This window comes from Bos mutus, chromosome 3 (genome assembly GCF_027580195.1).
Source record: "Bos mutus isolate GX-2022 chromosome 3, NWIPB_WYAK_1.1, whole genome shotgun sequence".
Taxonomy (NCBI): domain Eukaryota; kingdom Metazoa; phylum Chordata; class Mammalia; order Artiodactyla; family Bovidae; genus Bos; species Bos mutus.
Window position 1 is genome coordinate 20,315,335 of NC_091619.1, and position 25,125 is coordinate 20,340,459.

The window sequence follows — 25,125 nt, forward strand, 5'->3', positions numbered from 1 at the left end:
GTCCTTCAGCACCTGGAGCCACAGCCGGAGGGTCCTTCCCAGTGCCCCCCAGCCCGGGCTAAGCCCCTAAGTGTCCCATTATGCACCATTCACTTCTCACTTTGTCGAGCCCGTCCGCAGCCGCTGCGTCCTTTTGTCAGAGGGGCCTGGGAGTGCAAGGGGCTATTACCACGAGGCCTCATTATTCCCAGCCAGAGCAATAATGAGGAGTCCCTTCCCCAGGCTAGCACAATCTGTAGGGTCCCTCCCATTTAATAACTATAATAACAGCCACCATTTATGAGCCCCTGCTTCATGCCCCGCTGCGCACCAAGCACTTTACATACATTATCTCATTTAATTCCTCCAACAGCTCTGGCAATCAGCTACTATTTGTATCCCCATTTTTCAGATAAGAACGCCAAGACCGGTGCCCAGAGCCCCGTTATCCTTAGCTCAGCCATACAGGGGGAGGAAGGGCAGGGATACATCCATGTCCCAGGTGGAACATGGAGGCGCAGAGAGGGAAGGTGGCCTGGGAGAGAGCACACGGCAGAGTATTGGGGACCACAGCTAGGAGTCCTCGGGCACAGAGGAGGGCGAGCAGCAGTCCCCAGAGCGCTCCAGGCCAGAGCAGCCAGGCCTTCACTGTGTTCACAGGGGCAGCTGCTGGCTCCGGGACTTGGCCTGTGCAGAGCTAGTAAGACTCCAGGGGCTCTGCCCATGAGGCCCATCCGGCAGTGAGGAGCACTTTCGCTCTCTGGGCCAACACTGAAATGCTCTTAGAGGGCCAGGGGGTGTGTAGGGCAGAGTGACCAGGCTCTGGGAGGAGGCAGGAACCTGGTGGGAGGAAAGGGAGGATGAGAAAAGGAACTGAAGCTCCACTCTTTCCTCTCCAGGGAGGAGTCTCAGGGGTTCTCTTATGCTCTGGCCTTTGGGGTTAAACACTGTCCTTCCCAGGCTTCCCTGTTGGCTCAGACCGTAAAGAATCTGCCTGCAATGCAGGATACCTGCGTTGTGATTGACCCATCGATCCCTCGGTTGGGAAAATCCCTTGGAGAAGGGAATGGCAACCCACTCTAGTATTCTTGCCTGGAGAATTCCATGAACAGAGGAGCCTGGTGGGCTACAGTCCATGGGGTCACAAAGTACTGGACACAACTGAGTGACTAAAACATGTACACAGGCACTGTCCTTCCCAAGCCTTTAAAAAAAGAGGGAATAATTATTATTTTAAATTGGGTTTATTTCTGAATAAGCCATTTCTTTATTTTAAAGGCACAAAACTTTAGAGGCCGGAGAGGGTGAACTCTCGGGGGATCCAGGGTTTGCAGGGGAGAGGAGGATCTCTCAGAAGGGCGGAGATGGAGCAGCAGGAATGGCTTTCCAAGTAGAGGGAACGTCATATGTGAAAGCTTGGCTCTGTGACACCTGGTGTGTCCTAACAGGCTTTCCTCAGAAGAGGCAGGAGGGGGTCTGCACCACCTCAGGCAGGCTGGACTCCCAGAGTCAGGGGTCTTTGGGCTGCACTCTGCATGCTCTTGCCCCTCAGCCTGAAGTCTCAGAGTCTAGAGAGAGGTTATCCCTCTGTCCCTTCCCAGAAAGGAGCCCCCCCTGGCCAGTGGGACCCCTGACTTCTGCTTAGCTAGGGGGCTGAGCCCTGCTCCAGCCGAGCGGGGCTGACCGACCTCACCAGGGTGAGTCCATTCACAGAGTGTTCTGTACAATGCTTGACACAGCACGTCTGCCGTTCATGTTCATGTTGTTTAACTGTTCCAAGGACACCCTAACCATCCCCTGTCTCAATGTCCCCTCTCTGTAGTGGCCTAAGTATCTTCTCCACTCACTCCTGGCTCCCAAATTCTCCAGGCTACCAGGAACGCCACTGAGCCGCAGCCTTCCCCTTGGTTTCTCAGGGAGAGCAGTAGGGGGAGCCTCTCCAGGCACGCGACCCTGGGAGCTGAGGTGTTCAAAGTGGAGAGAAAGACTTCCCCTCCTGGACCCTCAGCTCCGCCTCTTCTCACTCACTCTCCTTGAAGAAAAAACACCCCCACTCATTACCAAGCCTCGCAGCCAGGCCCTGGCTAAAGCCCCGGCTAAAGGCAGCAATTAGATCGTTAGCACCAGCCCCAACCCACCTGCTTGGAGTCCCTCAAACACATTTTAATTATAATCCCTTAATCTCCCTCAGATGGCGAGGCCCAAACAGCCCCTTCCCTCACTCTCTTCCCCCAATTAAGGGGTCCTCTCAGCAGAGAGCCCCTCTCCCAGCTAAAGGCCTCCATGCCTGGGAGCAGCCACCCCATGGGCTCTGTCGCCCTCTGTATGGGAAGGGGCCCCAGCTGGCCGGCCAGTCCGCCTGAAGTTCCCGTGGGTGTAGCTGAACCCCCTCCCTCGGTTGTGGGCCTCCCTCCTTCCTGGGCACGCGCTGAGGTGCCTAGGACCACTTGCCTCTCCCTTGGTCTCCTCTTGACCTGGTTTCTTTGTGTCCTCCGGGTAGCACCTCTCCCTGGCCCTTTTACAGTGACGTCTGTTTTTCCACCCACCATCCATGCCACCCTGTCCGGGCCAGCTGTCTCCTTGGCAATTCTGTCCAGGAGCCACCAGGTTCTATCCTGGGGAACTGAGGCCAGGGGCCTAACAGTGTCTCCTGGTGTCAGACCTCTAGTGACCTCTCACTGACCTCAGCAAGTACAGCCTTGCCCTCCTGCCTCTCCTGCCCATCGGGGCTCTGGGACCCTCTGCCACACAGGGGCTGGCAGAACATTGGGCAGCTTCTGTCCCTGAGCTTCGAGCAGGGCAGAGGCAGGGGGAGGGACAAGATGACCCAGCATGTGTCCCTGTCTGAAGTTGAGCCTGGATGAAGCGCTTTCCTGGGAAAGTTCTGTCACTAATTGACTTGCAAATGCCTTGTTTGTCCCCAGATTCATAATTAGTGCTAAGGATTTCTAGGGCCCCATCCTGGAGGGATCTTTTTTTGGGGGCAGCCTGTTCCTCTCCCCTCTCTGAGGTCGGCCGGGCTGGGGGTGGGTAGAGCCGGGCACCGGTGCCCAGCTGCCGTCCAGCGTTCCCACGGCTCTGGTGCCAGCGTGTGAAAAGCGAGGTGCGGGGGGCGCGGGGGCCGGGGCTCCCCGCCATCTTTCAGCCGGGACCGGGGCCAAAGCCCTGAGGCTCCAGGAAACGGCAGAGCTGGGGAGCGGGCAGGGGCAGTAGGTGGGGGCCGGCTGGCACCCCCAGGAAGGAGAGCCCAGCCGGTGCCTGGGCTGGCATTGGCCAAGCCTCCAGCACGATGAATGGGCCAACAAGGGGCCTCTCTTCCCCACAGCTTCCCCACAAAGGCCTTGGCTACACCATTGGATGTGGGGGGCCAGGGGCCACTGGAGGAAGAGGAGAGGCTATTCTCAAAGACACCCCCATGCCCAGCCTCTGCATTCCCAGGAAGGGGGCCCTGGGCTGGGGGCCCAGTGCCTTGGGTTCAGGCCCAGCTTGGACTTCAATCTGCTGAGTGAGGAGGGCGACCCTCCCAATCTCTGTGGGCCTCGGTTTCCCCCACGGTGTTATACCTGGCGTCCTTCCCTGCTCCGCTGTCCCTCTCCTGCTATATGCCCACTCAGTTACCCTCCACAGCTCCACCCTACCTTCTACTGAAGTTCCCAGCCCTCTGCAGCCCCTCTGTGGGCCTGAGACCCAGCCAGACCTCCCCTTCACTCAGGCGCAGGCTCCCAGGCCCCAGGGCCCTTCAGTTTCCCTCAGGTTAGGAGGAGTGCTGGCCAGAAAGGACTGGGAGGATCCTAAAGGCTGCGGCTGTCTGCTGTGGAGTCGAACAGCCCAGGGCCCTGCCTCTTGCAAACTGTGTGGCCCAGAGGTGTCGGTCTGTCTGGGCCACATCTGTGAGCGGCCTCACAGGGTTATCACCAGGAGCAGTGAGACTGTGAGTGGAAGACGCTCCCTGGGGATCTGGCACAAAGTGGAGGCTCAGTCGAAGTTCTTTTTTCTCCTGCCTCCCTCTCAGAATTTCCTTCCATCTGCCTATGTTTCTGGGTGACTGAGATGTTCTTTCACAGTCCACCACCATCTTTTTTTTTTTTTTGCCTGGCTCTCTCAGCAGCCCCTCTATATCCACCATTTCCTCTTCAGTTCCCTGCCCAGGGCTGGCCACTTTCCACTGGTAAGTTCTTCCTGAAGTCTAACCTTCTATTGCAGGTTGCTCCCCTCCATCCCTTGGCCTGGCTTCTTCCCAGGCTGCCTGGCAGCTGGGGGCCTGGGGGAAGGCGGTAGGGATGGGCTCTATGGTAACCCTGAGAAGAGAATGCCCTCTTTCCTCATCTGCATATAGACGGTCTCATTTGCATACAGACAGGCCTCATCTGCATATGCTCAGTGGGACTCTGAGAGCACATTCCTCAGTGTCCGCCTAGACCCTCCCACCCCGGTCTTGGCATCCCTGTTGAGGGAGGGACCCCTCCCCACCCTTCCTGCCCCTGTCTGTGTCTGGGTCTTTCTGTTTCCAAAAGGCATCCTACCCTCTGTGGCTCCTCTCCCACCTGCTGTCACCAATGCCTGCTTCCCCTTCCTGTGCTCAGGCTAGTCTTTCCTCCCAACTCCTCGTGCCTGCCCCGGCTCCTTCACCAGGAGCCTCCCTTCTAAGCCAGGAGCCAGGCCACTATTGGAAGCAGAGGGCTGGCCCCAGTCAGGCACTGGCTGCCTCGCCCTCCCCAGGGCCCTCAACACCTGGAGGTTAAGAAAGCCCAGCCCTAGAATGTTGATGCTTAGGCTCCAGGGTCCAAACAAATGCAGGAAGACGGGGAGGCCAGACTTCGTGCTAATCCCAGGCCAGACCTTGTCTCCCTTCACCCCTCCTCGTGGGACTGACCACCAGGGCTGCAGTGGGTCCTTGCAAGGGTGGGCAGTCAGAAGGATCCCAAAAGATCTGGGAACCTCAGAAACACTTTGCCCGGCCTGATGAGCCCAGGCTCTGCCCCTTATATTTGCCACATGTGATACAAGTGGAACTGCCTTTCGGAGCTGCAGCCCTCCTTGACCCTGTCCTTGTGGGGACTGTGGGGCTCCTTGGAATGCAGGCTAGAGGAGCCTGGAATTCTCCTGACGGGCCTCCACCATGCTGAGGACCCTGGACACCACCATTCCTCTCTCTGGCCTCAGTTTCCTCTGTAAGTTGAGGAACTGGGCTAGACCGGGTGCCTCTTAATGCATTATATCTTCCTGGAAACCATACCCAGGAGCCTAGCCAGCATTGTGTGTGCAGTTTCAGCAGATGCAAGGATCCCCTGAGTTTCATCTTGACCTCAGGCTAGGAGCCCTGGTCTAGAGGAGCTAAAAATGCTGTGATCAGGGCTTAAATGGAAGAGGAGGATGTGTAGACGTATGTGCTTGAACACACAGAGTGTCTCAGGGAGGACGCAGGCACCAGCGGTTGCCTTTTGGGAGAGGAGGTGGGTGGCTGTGAACAGCCGGGGGGAAAGAGGCATACTTTCCCTTTGTGCTGTTGAAATTGTACCATGTGTGTTATCTTAAGTCTTTTTATTTAGAAAAATTCTAGGATTCAAGCTATAGTTCCATGAAGGGATTGTTAGATGGGAGGAAGGACTTTTTAGGGAGTGGTAGTCGGACACGACTGAAGCGACTTAGCAGCAGCAGCAGAATGCTTAAAAGGAGTTGGCACTCTGGACTCTGCCAACACTTTCCAGGGGGCCTATCTCTGGGGGAGCATGTTTTATACAGGTGTGTCATGGGGGAAATGAGACCAAGAGCACAGGTCCTTCTTGCCATGTTTCCCCACTCCCTCAGGTTCCCTCCCAGGGATTGCTGGGAAGTCCTACCTGCTGTCTAACCTGAATCCTTCTTGTTGGGCACATTCATCCCATTCTGTCTCCACTCAGGGTGGACAGAGAGGAAGCAGGAGTGGGTGACCCTGTGAAGCAGGGGTGCTCTTTCTCTCTGGTCTGTTCAAACCCTGGGGAACATTTCTAAGGATGTGTCCCATCGCGGCCAAGATAGAGGGCCACCCGGTGACCTTCCACCCAGGCACTCCAGGGGAGCATCCCCGTCCTCTCTCATTCTCTTGGTTCTTGGGATGGCACCTAGGGGCCTCCTTGGCTGGGAGCATCAGCCCACTGCTTGGAGCTGGAACTAACCAGATCATGGACGGTGTTCCCGGAAGCCTGGAGCGGCTCAGAGAGGTGGAAGGAGCCCACCTGCGCCCCGCCCACCCTGCACAGGTGGAGGTTCTCTCTTAGTGAGGCTTCCCCATTTTGTTGCCATGGTGGCTTCTACAGCACAGGTCTCTCAGAGCAGTGATTCCAACCTTTTTAACACCAGGGACCGGTTTTATGAAAGACAATTTTTCCATGGACCTGAGTGGGTGGATGGTTTTGAGATGATTCAAGAGTGTTACATTTATTTTTGTGTGCTTTATTTCTATTATGATTACATCAGCTCCACCTCAGACCATCAGGCCTTAGATCCCAGAGGTAGGGGACCCGTGTCTCAGAGGGAGCCTGGTAACTACTCTCCTCTCATCCAGCCCCTCCCCTGCCCAGGCACACCCACTACCACCAGTAATGTTGTTCAGTATTCAAGAGTCTTTATTAGACATGGGATGGGGCTTCCATCTCAGAGAAATCTCAGCTCAGAACACACAGGAGAAACCAGGATGGGCTGGGCTGGGCAGCTTATAGACACAGGAGCAAAGGGGAGGCAAAGTTGAGGTGGCTCCAGGTGCCAATGGGCTGCCCAGGCTGGAGGCTATGGCCTCTCCACTTCTATCCTGCACACAGGCTTCTTGAAGGAGCCACTCAACTTGCTAGAATTTAGCCTCATCTTTCCATCAATCAGGAAGGCTTCTCACAGGGCACTGAAGCCAACTGGATGAAGTAGGTTCTTCTTTTTGGTCTGAAAAGAAAAAAAAAAAAAAAAAAGCCAAGATTGAAAAAGGTTCTCTTTGGATGGAAGGAAACCTTAGCGGGAGACAGAGGGCAATTGTCCAGTGGCCGGGAAAGGTGAAAGTCCAGGGAGGGCTCCATGAAAAAGGGGGCCACCATGACAGTGGCTGAGTCTAGGCATCTCTTCTAGGTGCTGTATCCAGGGCCATGGTAGGGGAGTGGGAGGGGATGCCCAGGGCAGGAATTCTGATCCCCAGCAGGGGAGGGGCTAGGTGGTAGCCCAGGGCACTTGCTTCAGGGAAGCATATTTCCTTGGTCAGGGACTAACCTGAAAAGATTTTGTTGACTTCTACAGCTCCTGTGGCTTCTTCCCCAGCCACATCTTCAACCTGCAAGGTCTGTTTTAGCATTCCTCAGACTTCACCCCTGCACCTGAGAAGGCGTGGCCTTCCTCCCCTGAGAATATGCAGAGAAGCCCCCTTGCCCATTTGGTCCTCTTCTCCTTTCAGTCCCTCTGCTTGTGTTTGGAACATGTTCTGCAGGAAGTCGGCACAGAGGAGGGAGACAGCATATGCTCTGGAATCCACCAAGCCCCATTTGATGCCCAACCCAGCTTCCTAGTCCTCTGACTTGGGGCTCCGATTATGCCTTTGTAAAGTAGGGACAGTATCACCAATTTTTCAGGACCATTGGGTGATCAACCGAGACAATGGCTAAGAAAGGGCTTACACAAGCAAGAGGTTGCCAAAATCCAGGCCAGTTCCTTCCTTCCTGGGTGGTGGGAAGCTGTACCTAGGAAAGAATAAAATCAAGATGGGTTACACAGAAAGCTGGTGCTGGGAAGGATTGAGGGCAGGAGGAGAAAGGGATGACGGAAGACGAGATGGTTGAATGGCATCACTAACTCGATGGAGATGAGTTTGAGCAAGCTCCGGTAGCTGGTGAAGGACAGGTAAGCCTGGCGAGCTACACAGTCCATGAAGTCGCAAAGTATCGGACACAACTAAGCAGCTGAACTGAGAAATCAAGCATCAGAAGCACAGTTGTGGGCACAGCATTCCTTTCCTGCCCCACCTGGAATTGGGAGCCCCCCAGAATTCACCTCACGTGACTTCTCAAAGGGCTTTAAAGTCTGAGAAGAGAATTTTGGAAAGAGGAGGGTATCTGGGCCACACCCCTGCATTGCCCAGCTCTGCTCAGATCAGCGTCACCTTCCTCCCACCTAGACTTGCAATTCTTGCCTCCATACCCCACCTCCCCCTTCCCCTGCCCTGCCCACCTTTGCCAGGCCCCCAACCTCGATATGTCAGAGGGGTGGGGATGGGAGGGCTGCCTCACCCATCATACTGGAAGCTCCCTAAAGGTAAACACTCAGTCTCCCTCAAACCTGGGCTCCTTGAGGCCTGTGTCCCTGACCCCTCTTGGTCCTCTGCCCAGCCTGGGCTGGCTCCCAGGGGCCCTGAGGTAAGCCAGCTGCTCCTCAGTGTCCCCACTAAGTCCCTCCTCAGCTCCCTTTGCCCTTCCTTGCTCCAGATCCTCAGCCTGTCTGAGAACACTGCTAGCCCCAGACTGGCTGGATTTGGGGGAACAACAGAAGAGACTGGTGTCTGTTGTGGCCTGGGAAGGGGTGGTAGAAGAAGCTCAGTGTGGGGCCATCCCCTGGGTGGGGGAGGGGTCCAGACGGAACAGTCTCCGCCTGTTACACCCTCCCAGCTCCAGACAGAGGGAGCATCTCCTAGCAACCGTACAGTAGGGGGCTGGGAAGAGGGTGGGGGCTGGGAAAGTGGGGCGGGGAACAATGATATCATAAATTATCCCTAGGCCTTCCCCATCAGCCCACCCTTCTTCAGTTGAGAATGGCCTCCTTTCTCTCTCCACCTGCTCCTCATTCACGATTCCCCTGCAAAGCTGGCCCCTGTTCGATGCCCCTTAGAGGTGCCCCTCTAACTCAAGGTGACCATTCTCGGCCTCTGCTTGAGCTCCAGAGGGAGAGAAGTCTCACCATTCCAGGATCTCTTGGGGACCCTGTTGGATGGAAGCTCCCCTATGACTGGATGGAGGAGCCTGGGAGACTACTACTTTCCAATGGCCTCCTGCTCCTGCCTCTTTCTTGGGTGGGGAGGGGGACAAGGAAGGGAGATTACAAAGCATTTTGTGACACTGACTCTACCTCTTTAAACAAAAGTTTTAGACTTGGGACCTCCAAGTCTTTAAGGGGCACCTGAGCCTCTCCCCAATCTACCCAAGTCTCAGCTCTCCTATCCCAACAGCTGGAGCCCGGGAAGCTCAATAATGTGGCTGAAACTGGGGGGTGCTTCCTTCCTTACCTCTCAAATCAGCCATGTCAAGCCATAGGTCAAAGAACTGGTACTTCAGCAGTACAGATCTTGGTTAGACATTGGAAAGGATTTTCCAAGACAGGAATAAGCAAGATCATGAAATTTCCTGGTTGGAGAGAGGAGAAGTCTGTCACAGAAACAGGAACCTGAGTGGTACTCTCTTAAATTTTACCTCATTAACCTCATTTACCTCACATATTAAATAACACATAGGGAACATCTAGCAGAGCCTGACATATAGTAAGCCTCCGGTTTTTTTTTTTAATTAAAAAAAATCATACATTAATAGGAATTTTTATTGGGTGGATATCAGGAGGAAGGCTAAATCCCCTGAGAACTATCTCCCATCCTCCAGGAACCCCATGGGAAAATCCGGATATGAGATCGTGCCCCAAGTACAAGATGGCAGCCAATTGCCATGGTAACAGCAGAAGAAGGAGTTTAGTTGGTTGCGGGGGCAGTGCCGGGAAGCCAGCTGGTGCCGGATGGACAAACCCGGCAGAAGGTAGCCCCAGCTGGGTGACGCTTATGCCCCCTGTGCCCAGGGCTCTCCCTCCATATGCCAGCCTCAGCCTGGCCTTTCCCTCCAGGCTGAAAGACTCCAGTGCTATTTGCGGGGGACGATGCCAAAATCATTCCCTCTCCTGACTCTCGCTTGTGTACAACAAGGGATGACTGCTCAGAGACAAAAGACCCTCCTGTTCAGTCTCCCTGGCCCACAGGCCAAGAGATCTAAATTGGTCTGAATTTAGCACATTCCTGACATTGATAAGGAACCATAAAATCAGGGACTTGGGAGGGTCCAAAGTGGTGGGGCTTGGAGGTACCATTTTGTACACATTCAGTGTGTGTGTTGGCGGGGAGGGCGGGTCACAGTGTCTGGCTAATGTTCCCTCTGGTGAACTCTGAGATGAGGGAGCAGAGCAGGTCGGGGCAACGTGGGGAAATCGGGCTTCACTCCGCCCTCCCTCTCTTCCCAGAAGTGCTGGACAGTGTCCCCACAGGGCCAGCGGGAAATTCTTCCTGAGAAGGATGAAAGAAGCTGTGGCCATGGAGTCCATTTGGCCACTTAGTTAGAAACAAATGCCTCCCAAGCCAGTCTCAGCAAGATGCTGGCCCGCCTGAGACCAGAGAGAACCAGCCAGTCCACAGAACCTGGCCATGCCTCCCAGACAGGCCAGAGTCCCTTTGCTCGTCTCCCCGGCAATCCACTCCCTCATTTCCAAACTTTGGAGGCCTTCCTTGATTGTCCCCACCTGTCTATAATGGCCCCTTTAACTCTGCGTCCCTCAGTTCCTCTGTGTCATTTAGAAGGGGCACTGGACATCTGCACACAGTCTCGTAAAACACTTTCATCCACACTGATCCATTTGATCCTCAGGATAACTGTGGAAGGAAGCTAGGATCCAAGACCTTAAGTTACTTGCCTAAGGCCACGCAGCTAGTAGGGCTTCCCAGGTGGCTTAGTGGTAAAGAATCTGCCTGCCGATACAGGAGAAGCAGGAGAGGCAAGTTCAATCCCTGGGTCAGGAAGGTTCCTGGAGAAGGGAATGGCAACCTCCTTCAGTATTCTTGCCTGGAGAATTCCACAGACAGAGGAACCTGGAAGGCTACAGTCCGTGGGATTGCAAAGAGTTGGACACCACTGAGTAACTGAGCATGCACGCACACAGCTAGTAAGGGAGGGAAGACAGAATTTGTCTTTTGACCAGCCTGTCTCCAGAGTCAAAATCCCAAACCTCCTTCTTTTGCTGTTCTTCTTGTGGATGGAGCCCCTCCAGCAAATCTGTGAGCAACCTATAAACTGAGGTGTCTTCTATCATTCTACCACTTCCAGTGCCCAGTCCAAACTTTTATTAGCTAGGAGAGCATACACAATGGGGATTGGAGGTAGGGGAGGTCAGACCCGCACTGCTAATTAGTCAGTGTGATGCTGAGGCCAGGCAAGGAGAGAAAACCCCCTGGATTTGGAGACTGAAGGGACCTTAGACTCCTTTTGAGCTCTGGTCAGACTTGAATTTCCACCCTCCCAACACAGCCGTCTCTGGAGGGGTAGCTCCATAGAGAGCTGGAGGGGACTCTCTGCCAAGAAGAAGAAAGAGGGTCTGTGTGGGGCCAGCCTCAGAGGCACTGTGGGAGGGCATGTACAGTTGGGGAAGGCAGGCTGGACAGGCCTTGCAGTCACACCTGAAAAGACATGGAAAGGGAGCGGGGCAGGGTCTTGGTGTGGAGAGGAGCCTGTCCTGGGAATGGCCTCCCTGGCCAAGTCTTGGCTTCTATTTCTTCTAGGACTCGATTAAAGCTTGAAGCCACCCCTATTCCTCCCGCTCCTCCAACCCCATTCCAGCCCACCCCCAATGGGCACTGAGAGCTAAGCCCCCTCACCTGACAGGGCCACTTCCACAGCCACTCACAGAGAGGCCTTTGTGCAGAGGCTGGGCCTGGGGGAGGGGCGGTAGGCAGCATCCCCCGCCATGCCCATTCCACCCGAGTGGCCTGCAGTGGCCTCATCCTTTCCTCAGTTGTCTCTCCAGCCTCTCACCCCTTCTCTGGAAAGAATCTCCTCAGAGCCTTGGCCCACCCCAGATCCTCCCTTGCACTCTCCATCACTCTCTCCTCCAGGAAGTTTCCAAGACCGAAACCGTTCTACACTCCAGTCCCCAGAGGCCCATCCCCTGCCCTGACCTCAGGGCACTCACGGTGCTGGGGACCAACATTGGCTTCTCTGCATCTCCTCCCGGGGAGCTTCCTGAGCCTGCAGGTGTGTGTGGCTGAGAGGAGCGAGGGGGATTCTAGATGGGGGAGAGGCAGAGACCCTTCTTCAGGTGACACTGTCCTTTCATGATCCTCCTTTTGTTCAGTACCAGCCAAGAGGCAGTTAAATATCTGGTTGGTGCCGGGCTCAGTGGGCAGCTAGATTCGGGTATCCCCCTGCATGCTGCGGTTGGTTATGTGCTGCCCCTGAGCCATACTCCACACCCAGCATCTCTGAGGCTGTCAGCTAACTTCCCAGTACCCCTATCAAATCCAATTGCCCTGGTGAAACACGTAAGTCTCCTAATAACTGGATTTCTGACTCCATTTCCCAACTCCTCCCAATCCAGCCTCTCTCTGGTGGACACTATGGTCGCCTTATATGACCTGCTCTTCCATACTGTCTTGCCTTCACATATGCTATCCACTCCCCACTAGGCACTTACTCCAACTCCTTAGACTATCAGCCCCCTACTTACCTTTGATCACGTTTATCCCTTTTATTTGATTACTTATCTTTTGGCGGCCCTCCAGGAAGCCTTCCTCAACTCCTCTAAGGTATCCCAGGGCTTCAGCCCCCATGCTGTCCCCACGCAAAGGTCTTCCGGACCGCAGCCTTCATACTATCTTGTAATCACTTGTGTCTGCCTCCCCACTAGGTATCTAGGCCCTCAAAGCAGCTTTGTATTCCACCTTCCTCTTCAGCATAGCACTTGGCACACAGTAGGCACCCAATAAATGCCTGTTGAATGAACGAGCTGACAGGTAAGGCAAAAGAAGGCATGGACATGAGAAGACTACAAAGGACGAAGGGATGGGTTCTGATGTGAATGATCTGGGTGAAGGGGAAGGAAGAGGGCAAATCCCAGGATAATGCTCAGGATTTGTAGAGGACCTAGAAATTTAACGATGCTCTTGATAGAGGTAGGGAAGCAGGAACGTGGGGCAAGTCTTGAAGCACAATACTGAGTGAATAAACATCTGAATGCCTTCCTTATGTCTGAGGAATGGCCATCTCAGGAGTTTTGGAGGGAGACTGTACTTATATGCTACTGCAGAAACCAAAGGATGAGATGGTTGTATGGCATCATCGACTCAATGGACATGAGTTTGAGCAAACTCCAGGAGTTAGTGAAGGATAGGGAAGCCTGGTGTGCTGCAGTCCATGGGGTCACAAAGAACAACTTTCCCAGGTTTCCTTGCAACCAGGGCCTGGTCATGTGATCCAGGGTTAGCCAATCAGATGCACCACTCCAGTCTGATCTAGGAGCCTAGTGGCAGGACCACAGGTGGTAGTTAGGGTACAAGTCTTGAGTTTAAAGAAATGAGTGTTAATAATTCCAAATGACGGTTGAAATGATAAAAAGTAAAAGGATGTGAATGGAAAGGAAAAATAAACTGAGCAAAACCTTGGGAAATACTTCTGGCTGGAGACTTGATCTACCCAGAGGACTGAATGACCAGAACACATGTCAGGGATACAACAGAAGAACCAAAGGCAAAAGGAGAAGACATCAGTATGAAATGTTCCCCAGAGGTCACCAGGCTTAAACAAGGGCCACTGGGTCTGGCTGAAGAGTCTATGTGAGTGGCTGGAGAAGGTACAGGTATGACCAGTCACGAAGGTGGAAGCCAGACTGATGGGCTGAGGAGAGAAGACTGGGAACTTCATCTCAAGTACATAGCAGCCCTTCACAGACCCCTCAAACTGACAGATTATCCTGCCTGCCCACATCTTTGCCCCTTCCCTCTCCTGCTGATACTCCCAGTTCTGATTCCTCCAGTTTTTTTTTTTTTTTTTTTAAACTATTCATAGTCCTCCAAGTCCACTGACACTCATTAGTTGTCTGGAACTAAACTCAGCACAGAGACCTCTCTACAAGCCCTGCTCCTGTGTGAGGCTCACGTCTGCTCTGGGCTGCCGTCTCTCATCTCTCCTTCCTTCCTTCTCTCCCCATCCTCTTTTCCCAATTCCACTAGGAGGAAGACGGAACAGTGTTCCTGGTCAGCCAGAAAGTCCTTCTTGTGGTCTCACCTCCCTGCATGCCCTCCAGCCAGGGCTGGCTCTCAGCCCACACCTGTCAGAGGCGGCCATTTTATTGGTTCCGGCTACCTAAGATGGTGGCCTCCTTTTTCCGTTCCCACAGCCTTGCTTCCTACCCCTGCCCCTTTCTTTCTGAAGCCTGAGCCCAACAAGGTGGGGGGCCAGGCTGGGGAGCCAAGGCCGGAGGAAGCAAGACAAAAAAAGGACAGAAAAGCCGGCCCCTTGGCATCTCTTTTTGGCATTTGAGTCCAGCTCAGGGAGGGAGAGCAGAAAGGAAGAAAGAAAGTAGTGTGAGTTTTTATTTCGGTCTTCTTCCTGTCACCTCCCCCTCCCCAACACACATACTTTGATGAAAACAAAATCTCTCCCCTTTTCTCTCTTCTCTGGCCCCCCTCCCCTTTTCTCCTGGCTCCTACCAAGAGCCTCCTGGAATGCAAATGAGTTGTATTATGCAAATATATGCAAATCAGGCTTAACGAGCGGAAGGAGGGGCAGAATGCCTAATGAGTAATGGCGGAGGGTGCAGATGGAAGGTGGCAGGAGTGACCCCCTCTTCTCAGTTCCCACAACCTGGGGGCTTGCTGGGAATAGTGAGGTGTCCTTCACTTCTGGGAAAGAGAAGAAGGTCAAGGCCCTGTCACTTCAGCTGAGAAGGCCTAGGATGGCCTTGGCTATAGGTGAGGGACGGGAGAGCTTGGAGGGAGAGAGGATCAAGTACAAGGGACTCTCTTACACAACTTTGCCCAGAGACTCTGGATATACCAGCCTCCCTGCCTATATGGTCCGCTGATGGCTGAACCTTCAGCTGAAAAGAGGGTGATGCTTATGCACACCATGGCTTGTGCATCAGAAAGGAGGATTCCCAAGGGAAGATTCCCAACCAGACCCAGGTTCTTCCTGGGAGTGGGGGGTACAAGCTGTCTCTCTTTGTGCTTTGGAAGGTGGGGGTTGGGGTGGTTGCCATGGCAACATAGCATGGAACACCCACCTTCCCAACATCCAGCCCCAGAGGACCTAGAGAGTTCGGGGGGATAATGGATTGACACCCCCTGATGCCCCCACCACCTGGCACTGCCAGCCGGAGATGGCGGCATCAAATCCTAGAGAGAATGGCCCCTTTGTTTCTAGGCTTTCGGTGTTGGGGGGGCAGGACTGGGCACACAGAAGGGCCTTTCCCAGGCTGCGTTCCAGTCTGTGTGGCTCTTGCTGGCCTCTGGAGACTCCTTGCGGCCACCCACTGCCCTCTCTGCCCTGGCAGATGGTTGCCTCCTTGCTTTTCGTCCCATGGGCTTATCAGCTACTGCTAGGTATGCCTTCCCCTGTGCTTCTCCCTGAGGCCTCCCTTTCAAGCCTTCTCAGACAGAACAGTCAATTCCAGCTCTTCCTGGCTTGTGTGGACACCTCATATGCCCGGACATACATCCTGTCCTTTTTTGTATGGGGACAATCGGTGAACTCTACCTACCTGCAATAGGCCTGCTCTACCCAACTCAAGCAGGGAGAGTCCTTAAAGAGGTATCAGATACAATAAACAGGGCCAGGATGGAAACCAGGAGCCTGGCCTTTCCAAAGCCAAATCCAAAACCAGGATTTTGGCCTTTCCACTAACCAGCTGAGTGACCTTGGTCATATCTCTTCCACTCTCTTGGGAATCTGTAAAATGAGGGATATAGAATTGATGCCATCTAAGGCTCTACCTGATCCACACACTCTGTTTCTTACGTGTTGTTATTGTTTCATTGCTCAGTTGTATCTGACTCTTTTGCAACCCCATGGACTATAGCTCACCAGGCTCCTCTGTCCATGGGATTTCCCAGGCAAGAATACTGGGGTGCATTGCCATTTCCTCCTCCAGAGGATCTTCCTGACCCAGGGATCCAACCAGGGTCTCCAGTGTCTCCTGGATTGGCAGGTGGGTTATTTACCTCTGAGCCACCAGGGGAGCCTGAATCCTATATGACCTTAGCTTAAATTCTTCCAGAAATTTAACCCTCAACCTTCCTGCTGCTGGAGCCCTCTCATTCAGACTCTCCAAAGTAGACAAACCCAATTTCCTGGAGATGGAATGACAACTGCCATCAGCCTCCTCCTCTCCCTGAGACTTATCAATTGCCTGCAAACAACTCCCAAAGATTAAAATTCTAGTCTTTGATATATAACCGTGCAGACAGGAGCCCCTCCTAACCCCTGCAAAGGGGGTCAGCACAGCCACCTCATTCGTCGCCTGGGAGCTGTCCGTGGTGCTGGATACGGTTCTGGTGCTCTTGTGGCGGAAAGAGGGCAGGAGAGTGGTGGAACACCCATTCACCCCAGGTGAAAACTAAAGGGAAGAGAGGAAGCAGAAACATTTGGAAACAGTAAGGAGAGGGGCAGATGTATTTCTGAAGAAATACATCTGTATCTCCTCTCTGAAGATCTCCAAATAGCCAATACTACTTTGGGGAAGGAAGAGATTAAGAGTCAATGAAACTCTAATCCTCACACTCCTTCATCCCTAATGATGTAAGTGTCCCGGATTAGCTCAGTCCTCATCTGGATCCTACTCAGAAATCCACAGGGATATGGAGTCATAGTTCCTGCCCTTAGGGTATAGTTCAGGTTGAAGCAGTTGATGGATTACAGACCTCTAAATTCCATCCTAAATTCTAAGGCTCCTACAAGGAATTCAGTAATAAAGATGAAGAAGATATACAATCTGCCTGATAGTATTATAGCTATTAGGAGCCTGAGGGGGTGGGTAGAAAGGTAGGAAAGATAGGAAAGGGCATGTGTGCCTGCTTGCATGTGTACCTGCTTGCATGTGTACATGTGTGTGTATGTGTGTGAGTGTGTGTTTGCCAGGCAGAGTGATAAGACTATATCAGTGGTTCTTAACCCTAACTGCACATTTAGAAATACCAAGGGAGCTTTTAAATGATACTGATGCCTAGGCCTTATTCTCAGGCACTCTGGGATGTGCTGGACCCAAATATCAGTAACTTTTAAAAAGCTTCCTAGATGATTTTAGTGCATAACCAAGTTGAGAATCACTGGTCTGGAAGAAAGCAAATGCAAAAATTTTCAGGGGTTAAGCCTGATCAGCTGGAGGAAGAGGGCAAGGCTAGGGCCCCTGAAGAAGGGAATGAAGAGGGAGGAGAAGGACAAGCCCGTGTAACCTCCCCTTGCCTAGGAGTTCTCAGTGGCCCCAAGCCTGACCTGGAGACTGACTCAGGTGTTGGGCCTGTCCCTTCCCTGCTGTGAGAGCTTACACCACCCCAAGGCAATGAGATACACTTCCCCCCACCCTGGTCCCTTGCACAGAGACAGGGAATGGGTGCAATGACCCCAAGGGCATGCTGTTCCCCTTCACCCAGAAGGTCCCCAGGGAGGCAGTTGTGGAAGGTAAACAGCAACAATGGTCTCTTTCAGTGTCCAGATTCCAACCCTTCAGTCCAATTAGCAGACACAGCAAACAGCAATTCAGCTGCCTTCAGCCGCTGTCATAACAAACTCAGAGCAGCCTTAATGGGGGGATTAGGGCAGGAGGAGGAGGGTGTCGCTCTGAGCCCTGGGAGAGCCTGGGTGGCAAAGAAGGGTTCCCCTTCTCTCTAACTCTCTCCTATCTAAATACGCTCCAGCCCAACCTTACCTTCCATAGCCCTACTCCTCATTCTCCTCAGAGCTCCAAGAATGTTTTTTATAGTTTTGCCTATTCTTTCCTCCCAGTAATTTTAAAGCATTAACCGAAACTCATTTAACAACTAGGGAAGTTGGCACACCCTGCCCTGGATGAGACAGTGCTATAACTACTCAAGATCTCTGAGGTCTCAGTAGCAAAGGAAGGGAGGAAGAAAGGTCAAATATCCCCAGAATATCCGAGTGGAAAGGAGGTGGAAAAATAAATATCAGGATTCCCACTCCCAAGCCTCGGGAAGTCCAGAACTCAAGAAAGACTTCCAGATGTGGAAGAATGCAGAGGGGTCTGTGCTCTCTGGTGAGGTATCAACCTTGGGAATCAGGAGTAGGTGGCTGAGAAGGTGGGGGCTGGGGCTGGGAGGCCAAAGGACAGAAAACATTCCTTCTGTGAGTCACTGAGCAATGAAGAAAAGTCTGCATGCTCTTTGGTTCCTTAATTACACCCACTATCTGGTCCTTTAATTTAATAAACTCTTTTTAGTAACTCTAGAAGCTTAATAGGATAAATTTGGAATTGTCATTTATACAAGCCATATCTCTCTATCTACATAAGTCAGTTTACCAATCCTAAATACTCTTACCAATACATGGTAAGATTTACTAAGGAGAAAAAAATTCAAAGGCCATTCTGCCACGTGGACTCCAGCCTCTTTCCTTAACAGACTTTCCAGAGTCTGTTCCTCTTCCCCCAAGCTTCAGACACTGCTTCCTCAGGTCCCAAGAGTCCCTCCTTGATTTCAAAGCTAGAAGAGGAAGAGGAACTTCCTTAAATTTAAATCTTTTGAGATCCTCAGCCTAGAATATGCCAAAAAGCTGTCCTTTTTGCATTCTGAGATCAATCATATGCTTTCAAACAGTTGTTCCAAACTGTAGCCTTTATCCCCCTCTGCAGTCAAAGAATTACTCATTACCTGTGGGTATCATAATGTACAAGATCTTTATTTATAGAGAATTCTTCATTTGTTCCATGTAACAACCCTGAGGATACAAATTCTTACCCCCACTGAACAAATATCTGATCAGAAGCTGGTAAATAATGGCACCTAAATCTACACCGTGTTCAGTCACATTTGCTCATTCTCTTTCTCTCCCTAGACTTCTGACTGTGATGATTTCTATTATTGCAAGGATCTTTCAACAAAACCCTTTTGATGCCTAGACCTATGAAAAATTTGCCCCGGGGTGAGGGTGTGAGTGAAAATGCAAAACTTGAGACAAATATTTAGAAGAAAATTGCCTTTGAACGTCTGGACTCCGAATTCAATAGGAGAGGGTATTGGGATAAAGGACTGAGGAGAGAAATGGGTAAAGAAACCAGCTTAGAATTTGTTTTCCAGTAGGAATAGGTGGCTATAGCAAGATGTGAACAGACCTAAAAATTCTTGGACACAGAAATGTAATGATACAAAAGAGAAACTTCAACCCTGCCTCCACGCATCCCTATTCCAACAGTTCTCCTACTGGGTTTAGCTGAAGAAGGTGCTATTTGGTATAAAGGTTGGGAAGGCAGAAGGAGGACTCTGTGGTGTCACTGTGACGGCAGCATTTGGTAAACCCCTCCATATTCCAGAGTGTCTCTTTCTCTATTGGATCTATAGCTATAAGTAGCCAGGAATTCCTAATCTCACATTAGAGCTTCCTCCCCATCAGGGATCACTCACATCCAATTTCACACCAGCTCACACATCACTCCGTTTCTCACCCTCATAAGCAGACATATACAGCTCATGAACATTGTCACCCATCATTCTCTTGACAACCCCATCTATACACCCACACATGAGGCAGATGCAAACCCTATTTGCCTTTTCCACTGAGGAGCTTGTTTTGTCGGATGTAAACCCTCAACCCACCACTTCCCTCAGGCCCTCTCTTCTCCTTTGGAGATTCTGTGGTCAAATGTGCTAATACAATATGACAATAATAATATAAATCCAAATTGTATGGCTAATAATATAGGTTGAGTCTCATGTGGATGAGCCTTATGAGCCTTAGCAGATCCAGAATACATATTTCCAGCCAGCTATAAGAAAACTTAAAAAAAAAAAAAAGGTCAACCTGTGTTCACAACCGGGCCTTGCATCTCTCAGCCGGCTTTCCTTCTTGCCTGGTGCATGGATTCCCTCCCCTCTCACCCCCATCTCAACCTATCCACCTCGCCTCTCAGTCCTTCCCTCAGGCAAGTGTAGAGAAGTAGAGAAGAAAAAAAAGTATTGGGTTTGAAACCACTGAGTGACATTAGCGATTCATTTGAGTCTGTGGCTCCTGTTTGTAAAATGCGGTTAATAACAGCTACCTCACAGGGCTGGAGGATCAAAGAAAGGCTTGCAGGCAGAGTGCTCTTAGGAGAAATACGGTGTGGCGGTGTGGCGTTAGGGATTATTAGTGCCTGCCCCAATCCCACTCCCTTTCTCCCTAATCCTGTCTCCAGTTGCCCCCCTCCCCCCAAAAAAAGCTAGATTTCAAAAGAGCTGAAATAGACAAAGTCTGCTAATCTCCCTTTCCTCCAAACCTCGGAAGAAAGAAGACATATGTACTCTGGACTCTCTGAAGCCCAATTGTTTTAGTTTGGAGTCCCCAATATTCCTGCCACATAATATATAATTGAAGCATAATCTTCTAGCTATAAAATCAGCTCCTGGGAGGAAATTTTAAATTTACAGGGGAAACAGGAGTCAGTACAAGGTCGTTTGCCCAGTTCTCCAGCTCCCTTTAGACTCCTTAGGACCCTGCCCTGTGTTCTGGAATGCGGGGGTGGGGTGGAGGGGGGCATGGGGGTGTGTTGGGATGGGAACAGGTAATAAATGCACAGGGAGCTACTTCTAGTTTTGCTGCCTGTTACTTTTATTCTCCCTAGTGACTAGACCATCCTCCACCCAACTGCACCTAAACACTCTTTTGCTTAAAATATTTAGGTCAGGCCAGATAAATGGATTCTTTTAGGAAAGGCCCTGATTAATCTCTCTAATTCTTTGCTTTCTCCCAGCAGCATAAATACCAAGCTACAAATTCCTTTGTGTTTGAGCTCCTTGAGGCCGTTTGCTCTTGGAGATGATTTCCAAGACAGTAAGGATGGGGTGGGAAGGTAGTGTGTCCTGAAAGACCCATCACAACCCCTTTGGTCAGTGAAGAGAAAGCTGGCATGAGAAGCTTTGCAAAACATCAAATTCAGGTCCTGAGTGGGAAGGAGGAAAGAATATGAAAACAAGGGGGCTGAGAAATACTTTGCACTCCGTTGCCCACAATCCTGCCTGGGCAAAAAGGCTCCCCATGAGCAACCAGCCTGGACCCCTAGTACTTCAGCCTCCCTCCGCCTATCTCCCGCTCCGCGACTCTTAGCACCCGACCAAGCTGAATAGACCGACGGGGCTTTAGGGAGCAGATCAAAGCCAAGACTAGCATTCTATGGTGACCTCCCCCAAACTCTTCGGCCCCAGCAATAGCTGTGAATAGCCTTCGGGAAGCCGTTTCCCAGCGCCCGCGGGAGAGGCCTGGGCCAGGAACCCCAGGCACTGCCCGGAATAACCCCAAAACGAGATTTCAAGAGATCTCTCCCTTGGAGCAGCGTTCCCGGGCGCTGAGTGCCAGAAACGGCCAGGTCTCGGGAGGTAACCATTACGCCCTTTCTGCTACCCCGCAACTAGGCGGTGGAAGGCATTGCATCGCGCCTGGCGAAAGTGAAACAGGACTGCGACTCCTACCTGCGCGGACCGAAGTTGGAGGGTGGAAAGACGCCCCAGCCGGTGCGGTCTTGAGGCCCGAGGGCCGCCGGGTCCTCTTCTCGCCTCCCACGGCCCGTGGGTCCTCACGGCTTTAGCCCCTCCCTTAGGCCTCCCGCCCGCCCGTGCCGCCAGCTTTCCAGGGGCCCCTCTGCGCAGTGTATGGGGTTATTTTTACTTTCGGTTATCTAGCTTTATGAAGACTCCACACCACTCATACAGCTAGATAACCAAAGATAACAACCAACCCCGCCTCCTGGCTGCAGTCGCCGCCTCTTCCACGCAGCCGCCTGGCTGCCGCTGCCCACGCCTGTATCGCCGCAGCCTCCTGGTCGCCCGCCGGTGGAGGTTGGGGAAAGGGTACACTGGGAGAGGGGGAGGACAGAGAGAGAAGCAGAGTCCAAGACAGAAAAAGACTCAGAGACGCTGCGGTACAGACACGACAGAGACCGAAAAAGGCGTGGAAAGATGCGACGGCCGATGGCGTCGAAGTCCGGGAATTGCCCCCGCATCTCAGAAGCTTGCGATGCCTGGTTTCCCGCTCCCCATTCGAGCCAGAAGCCAGAGTGCCGCTGGTCCCTGGGAGGAGGGACTCTCAGGCTTTTCGTGCCACCCGGGAAGACTTCAGGGACCGAGGCAAAGGCCTCGCAAACCTCACGGGGTCTACACTGCCCCCTCCTCTGGAAGATCCAGCCGCATCCGATAGCCTGAGCCTTGGCTTTCAAAGAAGCCCAAGCCTCCGCGTGGGGTCGTATCGGGGAACAGCGGAGCCGACTCCACCACATCTCCCAACTCCTGAGGGCGGTGGAAGCGAAGTGGAGCTCACGCCGCGGCGTCGGGGGGCGGGGGGGGAAAAAGCTGGATTCTAGCCACCGACTAAAAAGGGCAACGGGCAGCGAAATCCTGGGGGTAAAACCCCGGAGGCGTCCCAGTAGGAAACAGGGAAATCCCGGCAACCCAAAGAGAGAGGGAAATGGGGGCGGGGAGGCAAGCCGGAGACTCCCTAGCGAGTGTCTCTAGGAGAGAAGGACAGGGAGAGACACCACGGGGAAGGGATCCGATAGCGCACCCATGAGATGGGGAAGGAGGAAGAAAACGGAGGGCGGGCTGGGAAGGTGAGCCGAGTCCCTGGGCCCACAGGACCCCCAGAGAATGGCTTTGTACAAAGAGGTCCAGAAATCACCCAGGGCTGTGAAAATGGCCGGGGGTCCGAAGCCAGAGGAGGTGCCGTAGGTTGATGGGGTTCCGATCAGGAATCGGAATCAAGGAGGTTCCGGGAGCCCCGAGGAGGGTGTGGGGCTCGGCCAACCCCTGTTGGCGGAGGCCCAGGCACGGAGGCGCCGGATTCCAAGGCGCTAACCCACCTCGTGTCCCAAGCCGGCCAGGCCACTTACATCGAGCCCAGTGTGCCCATCAGTGCTCTCCCTCGCGGTCCTCCCGGCACGTTCCCGCCCACGGAACGCCATGGCCCTGGGTTCGAGGTGCCAGGGCTCAGCGGGCGCCGGGGTGGAGGCGCCCGCCGGGATCTCAGCCTCCGCCGAGCCAAGGCGAGCAGGGCAGAGCTCACCTCCCTAGCTCCCTCCCCAGCCTCTGCCGCTGCTCTGGCCCGGGCGCGCTCCGGCTCCGGACTTTTCATTCATCCTTTCGTGCTCCCTCCCCAGACCAGCCTCTGATTGGCTTCGCCGAGTCTGACGTCACCGCCTCGTTCTCCCGCCGGCTCCGCCCCTCCCCCTTCCCGGGTTGAGCCGGAGAGCGCAATTGGGGCGCCCTTCCCCCCGGAGAACGGTGAAGGGGGTGGAACTACTATGTCTGTGTGCTGATTCTCAGCCTTTTGCTGCCTCACACATTCCCGAGACCTGCCTGCCATCTCCAATCCATTGCCATTTGTGGTTTTGATCTCCAACCTCACTGTAGGTTCTACATTTTCCATTTTGACCCAAGGTATATTGCACCAGGTCCAGGGTTCAAAGATGGGAAAAGAGATCAGGTGATATCTCCTCAAAAAGAACCAGATTACTGGAGACTCAACCTCTACCGGCCTTCTCGCGTCAGGATATCCTTTGTGCTTCTAAGATTCTGACCCATTCCAGACTGTAATCTTAATCTTTTAGGATGGACAGGAACCTCCCTTATTGGTTTTCAACCCAAAACAGCGAGGAAAAGATCCTGGAAGTTCGGGATTCCTACTGGGAGATGCAGGGTGTGGGCGAGCCTCGATCTCCTTTTTCACCGTGCAGAAATGAGAATATCTCAGGAACTTGTTCTCAGCACCAAAGTTCCAGGTAGGGTAGGCTGGGGAATCATAGCTGACATTAATCTGGGCAACACACACAGATTTGACTCAGCCCTGGAGGCCCTCCCTAGCGCTTTCTCTTCCTCCCCCCATCCTGTGCGCCTCCAATCGCGAGCCTGGCACCCTCACCCCGGGTTCCATCTCCAGGCGTCTGGAGAGCCGGAGTCACAGGGAGAAAAATCATTCTCAGACAAGGTTTTCCGACCTGCATCCCCATCTGGCCGAGAGAATCAGAAAACGGCACACACCAGTCTGCAGGCGGGGTCTGGACTCTCTCAGATCGGTGGAGCTCTCTGTGATCGAGCTGCGAACTCCCCTTTGAGCCGCTGCGCCTGACAGGTCGCGAGTTACCCTATCACTCCACCACCCTCCTCTGGGCTCCTTTTCTAAAAACAAACCAACAAACCCTAATACTTGGATACCTGAAGCCAGTCCCTCTGCCTAATCTGGGCTGGCTCCTTTCTACAGGGATCCTACAACAACCGAAGTGCCCTCCAGGGGACCCAGGATTCTCCATCAGACCCAGCCAGGTTGTTTTATCCGAGCCGGGGGGCCTGCCTCTGCATAGTCTAGGACAAAGCCCAGCCGGAATGCTATTTGCCTTGGTTAGTTGTGGGTTTCATTTGGTGCTCCCCTCAAAGACTGGGAAGTCTGAATAACTGCTGAATGATTGTGAGGTAGGGTGTGTGTGTGTGTAGGGGGGGGGGTACTTCGGAATAGGACAAAGGCCAGGGACTTTGTTTCCCCACCAGAGTGACAGTAGGAAGCTGAAGTGTTGGCCTGATTTCCCAGGTTACAGGACATTAACGGTGGGGCTGTGCTTGGCACACCTTTCACCCCTCTGTCTGCCTCCACAGCGTCTCAAGGGCCTTACCCAAGGGAAAGGCTTTCTAGAAATGGCCACAGTATCAATTCTTCACCCTCCTAGAACTGAGAGCACACGAGTCAATGGTGGGGTACAGCTGCAGAAAGGCGAACCCTCCCCACTCTCGGAGATTGACCTACCCTACTGATGTGCTGCTAAATGTATCCCCTAAATGAGTCCTCCATGCCAGGCCCCAGAGAAACAATAGGCCTCTTTGTACCTACAAACCTCCGCAAGTATTTCCCAGTATACCACCTCACACCCTCTACAGGATACCTAACATCCTCTAGACATTCTAGCAATCCTAAATAGGGACTACACTTCTTCAAACACACCACCAACTTCCCCTACAAGTATTTCCCCACTCCCCCTCCCACAAGATCCCTTAAATCACTTTAAATAAACCCTTTCTGCCCCTCCACCTTCCCCTCACCCACTGCCTGGAAGCTTGGGCCAGCAAATAGGAAAGAGGCTGTGTTGCTAGCTAGCACTCTCCCCTTTCTTCTCTGTCCCTAATTTCCAATCAAGTCCCCTGCCTCTATGGGGCCCAAGCTT

The 25,125-nt window shown here is 52.9% G+C and overlaps 1 long non-coding RNA gene across 2 annotated transcripts; it reads right to left on the reverse strand.

Moving 5' to 3' along the window:
* Nucleotides 1–6,613: 6,613 nt before the first annotated feature.
* Nucleotides 6,614–21,552, reverse strand: LOC102284514 (uncharacterized). Of its 2 annotated transcripts, none has more exons than XR_001351556.2 (4): nt 21,395–21,552; nt 9,209–9,326; nt 7,611–7,673; nt 6,614–6,891 (listed from the first exon to the last, which is right to left on the reverse strand). It is a non-coding gene; the product is annotated as an uncharacterized lncRNA (long non-coding RNA). The 2 variants fall into 2 exon arrangements; XR_011462781.1 differs by having other exon boundaries at nt 7,210–7,673.
* Nucleotides 21,553–25,125: the final 3,573 nt, after the last annotated feature.